Raw genomic sequence first — 11,047 nt, 5'->3', positions numbered from 1 at the left:
TTCTTTATCTTCTTTCGTAAGAGCATAGCTAACAGGACCTTCATACTGCTTCGGAGGCATGCCGTCTTTTTCGTGCAAACGTTGCAGGTCCTCCCGTACCTCAGGTGTATCTTTTGTCTTTCCATACACGCCCAAGAAGCCTAGCAGGTTCACGCAAAGGTTCTTTGTCACGTGCATCACGTCGATTGAAGAGCGGACCTCTAGCTCTTTCCAGTAGGGTAGGTCCCAAAATATAAATTTCTTCTTCCACATGGGTGCGTGTCCCTCAGCGTCATTCGGAACAGCTAGTGCGCCGGGACCCTTTCCAAAGATTACGTGTAAATCATTGACCATAGCAAGTACATGATCACCGGTATGCATGGCGGGCTTCTTTCGGTGATCTGCCTCGCCTTTGAAATGCTTGCCTTTCTTTCGACATTGATGGTTGGTCGGAAGAAATTGACGATGTCCCAGGTACACATTCTTCCTGCATTTGTCCAGGTATATACTTTCAGTGTCATCTAAACAGTGTGTGCATACGTGGTATCCTTTGCTTGTCTGTCCTGACAGGTTACTGAGAGCGGGCCAATCGTTGATGGTCACGAACAGCAACGCGTTTAGGTTAAATTCCTCTTGTCTGTGCTCATCCCACGTACGTACACCGTTTCCATTCCATAGCTGTAAAAGTTCTTCAACTAATGGCCTTAGGTACACATCAATGTCGTTGCCGGGTTGCTTAGGGCCTTGGATGAGCACTGGCATCATAATGAACTTCCGCTTCATGCACATTCAAGGAGGAAGGTTATACATACATAGAGTCACAGGCCAGGTGTTGTGATTCTGCTCTGCTCCCCGAAAGGATTAATGCCATCCGCGCTTAAAGCAAACCATGCGTTCCTTGGGTCCTTTGCAAACTCATCCCAGTACTTTCTCACGGTTTTTTCTCCACTGCGACCCGTCAGCGGGTGCTCTCAACTTCCCGTCTTTCTTACGGTCCTCACTGTGCCATCGCATCGACTTGGCATGCTTTCCGTTTTTGAACAGACGTTTCAACCGTGGTATTATAGGAGCATACCGCATCACCTTCGCAGGAACCCTCTTCATGTGGGGCTCGCCGTGAACATCACCAGGGTCATCTCGTCTGATCTTATACCGCAATGCACCACATACCGGGCATGCGGTCAGATCCTTGTATGCATCGCGGTATAGGATGCAGTCATTAGGGCATGCATGTATCTTCTCCACCTCCAATCCTAGAGGGCATACGACCTTCTTTGATGCGTATGTACTGTCGGGCAATTCGTTATCCTTTGGAAGCTTCTTCTTCAATATTTTCAGTAGCTTCTCAAATCCTTTGTCAGGCACAGCATTCTCTGCCTTCCACTGCAGCAATTCCAGTACGGTACCGAGCTTTGTGTTGCCATCTTCGCAATTGGGGTACAACCCTTTTTTGTGATCCTCTAACATGCGATCGAACTTCAACTTCTCCTTTTGACTTTCGCATTGCGTCCTTGCATCGACAATGACCTGGCGGAGATCATCATCATCGGGCACATCGTCTGGTTCCTCTTGATCTTCAGCAGCTTCACCCGTTGCAGCATCATTGGGCACATCGTCTGGTTCCTCTTGATCTTCACCAGCTCCCCCCGTTGTAGCATCATGGTATTCAGGGGGCACATAGTTGTCATCGTACTCTTCTTCTTCGCCGTCTTCCATCATAACCCCTATTTCTCCGTGCCTCGTCCAAACATTATAGTGTGGCATGAAACCCTTGTAAAGCAGGTGGGTGTGAAGGATTTTCCGGTTAGAGTAAGACAACGTATTCCCACATTTAGTGCATGGACAATACATAAAACCATTCTGCTTGTTTGCCTCAGCCGCATTGAGAAACTCATGCACACCCTTAATGTACTCCGAGGTGTGTCTGTCACCATACATCCATTGCCGGTTCATCTGCGTGCATTATATATAATTAAGTGTCCAAATTAATAAAAGTTCATCATCACATTAAAACCAAAGTACATACATAGTTCTCATCTAACAACATATAGCTCTCCAGAGCATCTAATTAATTAAACCATACATTGAAACTATGTAAAACATTTAAATGCGAAAACAAAGGCGATCATAATCGCAACCAAGGTAACAATTGATCCAACGGCATAATGATACCAAGCCTCGGTATGAATGGCATATTTTCTAATCTTTCTAATCTTCAAGCGCATTGCATCCATCTTGATCTTGTGATCATCGACGACATCCGCAACATGCAACTCCAATATCATCTTCTCCTCCTCAATTTTTTTTATTTTTTTCTTCAAGAAATTGTTTTCTTCTTCAACTAAATTTAACCTCTCGACAATAGGGTCGGTTGGAATTTCCGGTTCACATACATCCTATATAAATAAAATCTATGTCACGTTGGTCCGCATAATTTTCATAAACAATAAATGAACCAATAGTTATAAAGATAATATATATACCACATCCGAATCATAGACAGGACGAGGGCCGACGGGGGTGGATACCAAAACCATCGCACTATATAAGATGCAATAATAAAAGTAAGAAAATGATACAAGTATCTATCTAAACATACAAGTAAGAATATTTTTCCTTTCAGAAAGAAGATAAGAACAAGAGGCTCACCACGGTGGTGTTGGTGATGAGATCGGCGCGGGTGATCGACGGCGGTGAAGACGGGGGTGGGGCGTGACGGACCGCTAAATCTAGACAAATCTCGAGGAAAATGGAGATTTGAGGTCGAGCTTCGAGAGAAGAAAGCTTAACTAGTCTGGCTCGGGCATTTCATCGAACACCTCATGTGCATAGGAGGTGAGCTAGAGCACCACACAAACCCCTCCCCTCGCCGGCCAGAGAAAAACAGAGCACTGGAGTGCTCTGCTCGCGGGCGAGGGTATATATAGGCACCTCATTCGTCCCGGTTCGTGGCATGCACCGGGACTAAAGGGCAGCCTTTGGTCCCGGTTCAGGCCACCTACCGGGACCAATGGTGGTGGGCCAGGAGCCAGGCCCATTGGTCCCGGTTCGTCCCACCAACCGGGACCAAAAGGTCCAGACGAATCGAGACCAATGGCCCACGTGGCCCGGCCGGCCCCCTGGGCTCACGAACCGGGACCAATGACCCCATTGGTCCCGGTTCTGGACTGAATCGGGACTAATGGGCTGACCCGGCCTGGACCATTGCCCCCTTTTCTACTAGTGTGAGGGATTGTTATATGATCTAACTATGTTATCATTGTTGAGAGAATTTGTACTACTGAAAGTATGAACCCTAGGACTTGTTTAGAAGTATTGCAATACCGTTTTCGCTCACGTTTGTTACTAGTTACCTTGCTGTTTTTATATTTTCAGATTACGAAAACCTATATCTATCATCCATATTACACTTGTATCACCATATCTTCGCCAAACTAGTGCACGTATACAATTTAGTATTGTATTGGGTGTGTTGGGGACACAAGAGGCTCTTTGTTATTTGGTTGCATGGTTGTTTGAGAGAGCATCTTCATCCTACGCCTCCCACGGATTGATAAATCTTAGTTCATCCACTTGAGAAAAATTTGTTACTGTCCTACAAAACTCTACGCTTGGAGGCCCAACACGAGTCTACAAGAAGGTTGCATAGTAGACATCAGCAAGCAACCAGCTCGCCTGGTTGCGCGGAGGCCAGCGTGGTGGCTAGCTCGCTCGACGTTGGCGAGCTCCTATATGCGGCAACAGCTAGACAGAACGCAATAACTAGCTCGCCCGGCTTCGTCGAGGCCAGCGCATCGGCTAGCTCACCCAGCGGCGGCAAGCTCCTACCCGCGGGCTGCGGCAGCGGCTAGAGGTGGCGAGCAGTGGCGGGTGGAAGCGGCGTCCGGTCGCAGCTGTCGAGCTCCTGCCGATGGCGACGAGCTCGTCTTGCGAGGCCATAGAGATACTGCCGACGGCGACAAGCTCCTCCTTCATGCCCGTCAAGCTCCTGAGTGGGCGGTCGCAGGTGCCGGTGCACACCAAGTGTTTGATAAAATGCCAATATGTAACTTAACAGTCAACACAAACGGTCAAATAACTTAATGCCATGTCAGCCCTGACGAGTGGGCCTAGCCTGTCGTAATCAGGTTTAACTTTTTTTGCTAATCAGTCATTAAGTCGATGCGGTACTTTTTAGTTAAAGATTAGAGAAAAGGTGATAATTTTCAGTATAAATTTGTAAAGTGGTAGTTTATGGGCACCGTTTGATAAATTGTGGTAGTTTTTTGTAATACTCCATATGAATCGACCTCCTACGGTCCTACCCATCGTATGTGATTGCTATTGAGTCGATTGAATTGCGTTATTAGACTAGAAAAAAGACCAGCAATAAAACTCGTGGGAGGTAAGGGTTGAAAAAAATCGGTGAGAAGGATGAATTGATCGTGCAGTGAGCGATCTTACGAAGAAGGGAACCTAGAGGCGAGTAAGCGAACGACCAATTCCCCCTTTAATACCAGAGATTCCCTTTCTATATTTAAAAATAGTACATATGTAGACTTCATATACAGACATACACTATTTATAAACGCACGCATGAAAACCTTATCCTACAAGCACCTTTAAGAATTGAGTTGGCACATCATCTTGAGATTAATGAATTCGATACGGACGCCTTCATAGTCGACAGGAAACGTCTCCTCACACTGACCGCACATCCTCAGAAGGTCTGGAATAAATTTAGAAAAATACGAACACCAATGTCAAGTTTGAGACTTAAATTCTGATGGACAACAAATATCACTATCCTTCTAACCATCCAATCACAGATTGATTATTGCATTGGAGAAAAAATGATGATAAGGAAGCGATTAGGCGAACATACGAAGAGGCGTGGGGTCGTACTGCCGCCGAGCCACGTTTAGGAGATGTTTCTCTAAATAGGATTGGAGTTTCTCTAAATAGGATTGGGGTTGCTTTAATATATTTCTCTAAATAGCTCAATCTTTTTTACTAAGTCCGGCATAAAAATATGTCGCTGACATGAGTAAAGCTAAAGCAATAGTAGTATTTATATCGTTCATTGGCGTTGCTAATTCCCCATGGGGGAACTATAATTTTTCAAGGTGAAAAAGCACCCGACCAATTCGAACAAAAATAAAAAGAAACATAGTTCCAATAAAGGGAACCCAAAGATCATATACTTCTCCAATTAATCTTAGTTTTGCTCAAGCCTTCAATAAACTCAATGACATATTCAAAAAAAAATCTGGCCGTCGGCCGGGTTGGTGTGTGGATTGCACTGCGCGCAGCATAAGGATGACCTTCTGCGATGTGCTGGGATTAGGACTAAGATTATGTTTCGTGCTGCGATGTGCTTATGCCATGACGAATAACTACTAGCTAGTTCCTGGTTGGCTCGTTGGAGACTTGTTGGTTCATGGACTTTGTTGGTAGGTTGGTGATTGTACTTCTATACGGACCTCTGTCAAATGACAGCGATGCGTTTCAGATTTTCAACTAGTGTCCGTGATAAAAAAAAATGAGTTAAATACATCATAGATGCCTTAACTTGTCAGGTGTGTTCAGTTTAGAGTTTAAACTTGTAAAATACATAAAAGTGATGCTATAATCCGTATGCCACTGTATGTGCTGCCCGCATGGCGTGACAGCTGATGGCTGCCCCACACGTCAGTGGGTGTGAGTGTGCCCGCACTAGGTGAGATGAGTGCGTATTTTTTCAGAAAAAACCCTGAGGTTTAATTAAATCTCGCAAAAGCTATCACTCTGTATTGCTACTAAAAAGAAACAAGCAAACCGGGGCACTCCATGGGATTCCGACCTCCAACCTCCAGGATAAATAGCATGCATGCTAACCACCTGGACAATTAGTACTTCGTGTACAACTTATAGCTGGAAACTTCAATAGATCAATTTTACCTATTGCTCTGCAATTTCCATTTACGTTATTTACTGTTTTTAAGTTACTGACTAGTTTTTATAATGTGTAGTTTTTTCCTATATACAAATACAATAATTACCCATATGCAATTTGCCTATTTAAATATTTATTTTATTTTTATTACTGTGTAGTTCGAAGAGGTAAACATGAACTTTTTATAAAATTTATGTGTATTTATCAGCGTGTACTATAACATATTGTGTACAAACTGCTCAATGTATATTAAAAATCATTGTGTAAAAACATTAAATTCTATAAAAATGTTAAATCATGTCAAACATGTTTCTACAAATGTAACAATAATTTTACACAAATTTTTTTAATACATGTTGATTTTTTAGATAGATTTTTTCTATTTTCTGAATGCATGATGATTTTTTTCAAATACACATCTACAATTTATTAATACACACGAGAATTTTTGAAAAATATGTTGAATAGTTTTTTTAAATGCACTAACACTTTCTTTAAGTTTATGGCAGTTATAATATTTTCTTACATTTCCTTTTACAAAACGGAAAAAATATAATAAACATGAAATTGGATTTTTTTTAAAGAAACCTTTCTGCGGCCCATAAGAGCGCCTTATATTACAATAAAAATAAGACAAATGCTTGAAGAGGTAAATAGCAGCGTGATAAATAGATGACTAGCTCACAAATAGGAATTTATTTCGTCCAATATCCATATTCAGAGACATGATATATATATATATATATATAAGAATTTATAAGACAAATAGATGACTAGCTCATAAATAAGACAAATACTTGCAAAGGTGAGTCAACTTTTACTTTAAATTTTCTTTTATTATTTTGGCCGGTGTCATTATTATAAATAAGAATTTATCTCTGTATTCCACAAAGAAGTCATTGGCCTAGTGGCTACCATAAGTGTGCACATGTGCTCCCAGGTACTGGGTTTGAATACCCAATGCGCACCCTTTTCTTTCTTATTGCTATTTCATCTCACGTGCTGACATACGGTATGCAGACCTGACAGGTGGGATCAGTGCAGTTTAGCATAATTAAATATAGGGATTTTATAAGAAACTTAGTTGAAGTATATGGATTTTTCTGTAAAACAACCATCGCACGGTGCTCACACATCTGTTTCTCCTCTCATAGTCATTGACATGTGGGCCAAGGTCACGTTGGCATGCCATGTTGGCAATGTATATGCTTGAATACAGCCGGAGGCACCGTATTTGAACACTCGGACAAGTTACGTCATTCGTTTTGTGTATTTTACAAGTTTATACATCAAAGTGACCGTGTCGAACAAGTTAAGACACCCATGGTGTATTTAACTCTAAAAAAATTGTCTCTGACACCAATCATAAAAATTGATTGACCTCAGCCCAGCTACCACGTAGTTGGACAAGCCTAAAGTGCCAGCCCAACTACAATCGTAAAGTCGTCACTCCTTTTTTTTTGAACGGTTGCACGGTCACTCCATATTGATCTGCATCAATGGACAGCCACGTCTCTCATGGGAGGCATGGGAGCACCTCCGGATGACATGGGTGGACGCATGTCTTCCGGTGTGCCTCACATACCTTCCAATGATGTCGTTGGAGATCTTGCCAACACCTTCCGAGCTCTTCATGATGATGCGGCGTGAGACAATGAAGAGGATGAGGAAGAATCGTCTTTGGATGAGGATGAAGAATTGAAGGAAGAGGAGGACCAAGATGAGAAGTGGCATGATTGGTCATGTGCCATTTGTTTGTGTGAATTTTTATGCATGAACTTGATTGGATGATGATGTGACGTGACATGATTTTGAACTTTTACTTTTTATGTCCTGAACTTGGTTGGGTGATTTTAAACTATGCTATATTTTGTTTTGATGTTTGAAATATCATCATATTGTCTCCAATTGAAGATGTTGCAAGCGTCGGCTGCTCGTGCGCGCTATACTTTAGCACGTCTGTTGGAGCGACGCGCACGCGCATTTTTTTGCAACAGTCGCTGGAGTTAGCGCTCCGCGACGCGCAAAAACTGGCTATTCCAACGTTGTAAACGTTTTTTTAACGCGTCGCACCGCCATGCTCTAAGGTAGGACAAGTCTCATAGTTGCATCCAGTCCAACAGCAGGACAAGTCTCATCCACGTTGAGAGGGGGAATAGTTGCATCCAGTCCAACAGCTGGTTGCCCCTTCAATAAACATTTCGCCTTTTCTTGGTAGTTTCGTGTGTTTCGCCGCAATTAATTCAGATTTTTGGTACCCGGATATGGAGGTTATTTCTAGCATACTACTGTTAATAATTAATAAATCTAAGGTACCATGTCCTCAATGTTGTACTGGATCGGGGAACCCATTTGGACAGTTTCACTCGTTAGTATTCCTCGTTCATTGTCAGTGAGTTTCTGCATTCTTGCATGCAGAAAACATTACAAATTGGCCCCCGTGAAACAGCTCTCCCAGCAAGGTGAAATTCCATGTTCGAATGCAGAAAAGAAGCTACCAAACACCATTGATCATTCAAACATTCCAATCATCCTACCCAAGCATGATTATCAACTCAAGCATATGATTTTCAACATAAAAAATTGCACGCATAATTTTGGTTCGAATTAGAAAAAAAAAACTAATCATCAAGCAAAGCAAGCTACTAGCTGTTCACAATTCTGAAGAAGCTAATCGAACACGACGAATTCTGAAGAAAAAGAAGCTAATCGAACACCACGAACATTCTAACTAAGCTGATGACAACCGGCAACTACTGATCTAGTCGTACACGGTCAGCTTCTGGTACTCGTCGCCGGCGATGGCCTGCATCATGATGGCCTCGGGGTTCACCACGCCGTCATTCTGCATGAAGATCTTGAGGAAGTTCTTGGAGAAGCCGCTCAGCATGGCCACCCCCGGCTGCGTCGACGTCACCGGCGTCGACTTGGAGTCGTGCAGGTTCCAGGAGATGATCTGCGGCACCACATCACCGTACCCGGCGTCCCTGAACTTCTTGCAGATCACGTTGTAGTCAGTGTCCCAGGACCCGGACGATTGCCGCGATCCGTATCTGTAGTATCCACCGCCGCTGTGCCCCGACGCCTCGTTGAACTCCATGTCGCTGTACACGAACACTGTCCTGATCATCTTCTCCGGCGCCAGCTAGGCGTTCACGGCCGTGCGGAGGATCTGGTCGAACACCGCCTGGAAGTTGGTGCTCATGTTCCATTGCATGCGCTTAACGAAGGCCATCTTCTTGGCAAGGGTCTTGCCCTTGATCAGGTGGATCTCGGGGGTCGAGCTGAAGGTGATCACCTTGCCCGCCCATGGCTCCTCGCTGAGCTCCGACGTGAGCACGCCCAGCACAACGCACACCTCCATCGGGGTGCCGTTCATGCTCCCGGAGACGTCACAGACCGAGATGCAGTTGCGCAGCGACCCCTTGGAGCGGAGGTCGTCCACCATGCGGCGCCACTGGAGCTCCGACACGTTGTCGTCCTCGCCGCGGTAGGCGGCCGCGGCGATCTCGTGCGGCAGGAGCGCGCCCGCTGAGATCTTGGCCTTCCCTTCCTCCACGTCCTCCAGGTACTTGTCGAAGCGTGCCTCGTCGTGCTTCTTGAAAAGGAACTTGTAGCGCCGCATGGCCACCGAGGCCACGCGGTTGTAGGGCAGCTCCGACCACCGCTGCGCGCTCATACATACCTCAGGGAGCTCCAGGACCTTGCGCAGCGGCACGAGCACCTCGCGGCGGAGGCTGCGGAGGGCCTGGTACGTGTAGTGGTCATCCGAGAGCTGGGCGAGCTCAGGGTCCGAGTCGCGCGGGAAGAGGCGGCGGGCGATGGCCTCGCAGAGCAGCGTGATGCGGTCAAACGACGAGCCCGGCGTGGGGCACCACTTGGCGGCGAGCCCGATCTTCCTCTTCTTGCCTTTGGGGGCGAGCTGCTCGAGGTCCGAGGCAAGGAGCGCGGCGAAGAACTCGGCGACGGCGTCAAACAGGAATCGGTAGGCGCGGTCGCCGTAGTACGTCTCCAGCGACTGCACGGCGAGCTTGGCCACCTTGCGGACTTTCTTAGACATCCGCCGCGGATCAACCTCCATCGCCTCCGGCTTTGGCTCCTCGACCGTGACAGGGGCGGTCTCCACCTCCACGGGCTTGCCCTTGCCGAACTTGGAGAGGGCGGCCGAGAGGAAGTCGCCGAAGGTGGCCTTGGCCGGCTCGGGCGCCAACTCGCGGGCGCGCTTCCGGCCGGCAAGCCTGGCACGGAGGCCCTCCCGCTGCTGGGCCAGGGCCTTGGCCTTCCTGCGCACCTTGTCTTCCTCCACTCCGGCCTTGGCGACCTTGCGCACGTCGGCGCCGTGGATGAGGCGGAAGAGCAGCTCGGGGAAGTCCTTGAGGTAGCCGAACTCGGCGAGCGCGGCGACGTTGCAGGCGAGCGTCCTGGGGTGGTTCTCGTGCATCCAGAGCGCGGCGGCGTAGAAGCCCTCCTTGTCCGACTTGCCGGTGCCGCGCACGCCGCGGAGGTTGCAGGCGAGCTTGAGCGCCGTGAGCGCGTCGTGCGTCCAGGAGGCGGCGAGCAGGGAGCGCACGCGCTCGGGCGGCGTGTCGGGCACCACCTGGAAGAAGAAGTCGAGGCAGGGGTTGCCCGAGTTGGCGTCCGTTGCGGAGCAGTTCTCCGTGAGCGCCCTCCGCGGCTTGAGCGCCGCCTTGATCTCCTCGGCCGACGGCGCGTTGAAGGCCGCGTCCAGGAGGTCGAGGAACGGGTGCGACGCGTCGGTGTCGTCACCGGCGGCGGCGGCAGTGGCGGGGGACGGGCGTGCGGCGCGGATGAGGGGAGGGCCGAGGAGGAGGCACGGCGCCGCGGCGGCGGCGGGCTCTGTCTCCGTCGCCATGGCTGCTGCTGTGCTAGGGTTTCGGGGGATCGATCGGGCTCGGGGGAGAAGATCGGATGATCTGACGGGAGGAGGGAGGCAGGCGGCTGGGTTCGTTTGTTATATGGGGCGAGGGCGGATCTGGGCCGTCGCTCGAACCGACATGGCGCGTGGACGGCGCAGATTCGTTTTGTTTCTTCGCGTTCGCATGGGCCTCTTGCTGCAAACCAACTTACCCCTGTCATTATGCGTGGTTGTTAAGTTTGGTTATAACTACGTAGTAGAATGCCTCACGGGCCTTT

General features: G+C 47.6%; 1 pseudogene; it reads right to left on the bottom strand.

Moving 5' to 3' along the window:
* Positions 1-8,593: 8,593 nt before the first annotated feature.
* On the bottom strand, positions 8,594-10,811 carry LOC125516224 (annotated as a pseudogene).
* Positions 10,812-11,047: the final 236 nt, after the last annotated feature.

Source organism: Triticum urartu, chromosome 6 (genome assembly GCF_003073215.2).
Source record: "Triticum urartu cultivar G1812 chromosome 6, Tu2.1, whole genome shotgun sequence".
NCBI lineage: Eukaryota > Viridiplantae > Streptophyta > Magnoliopsida > Poales > Poaceae > Triticum > Triticum urartu.
This window is presented reverse-complemented; position numbering and strand designations above follow the sequence as displayed.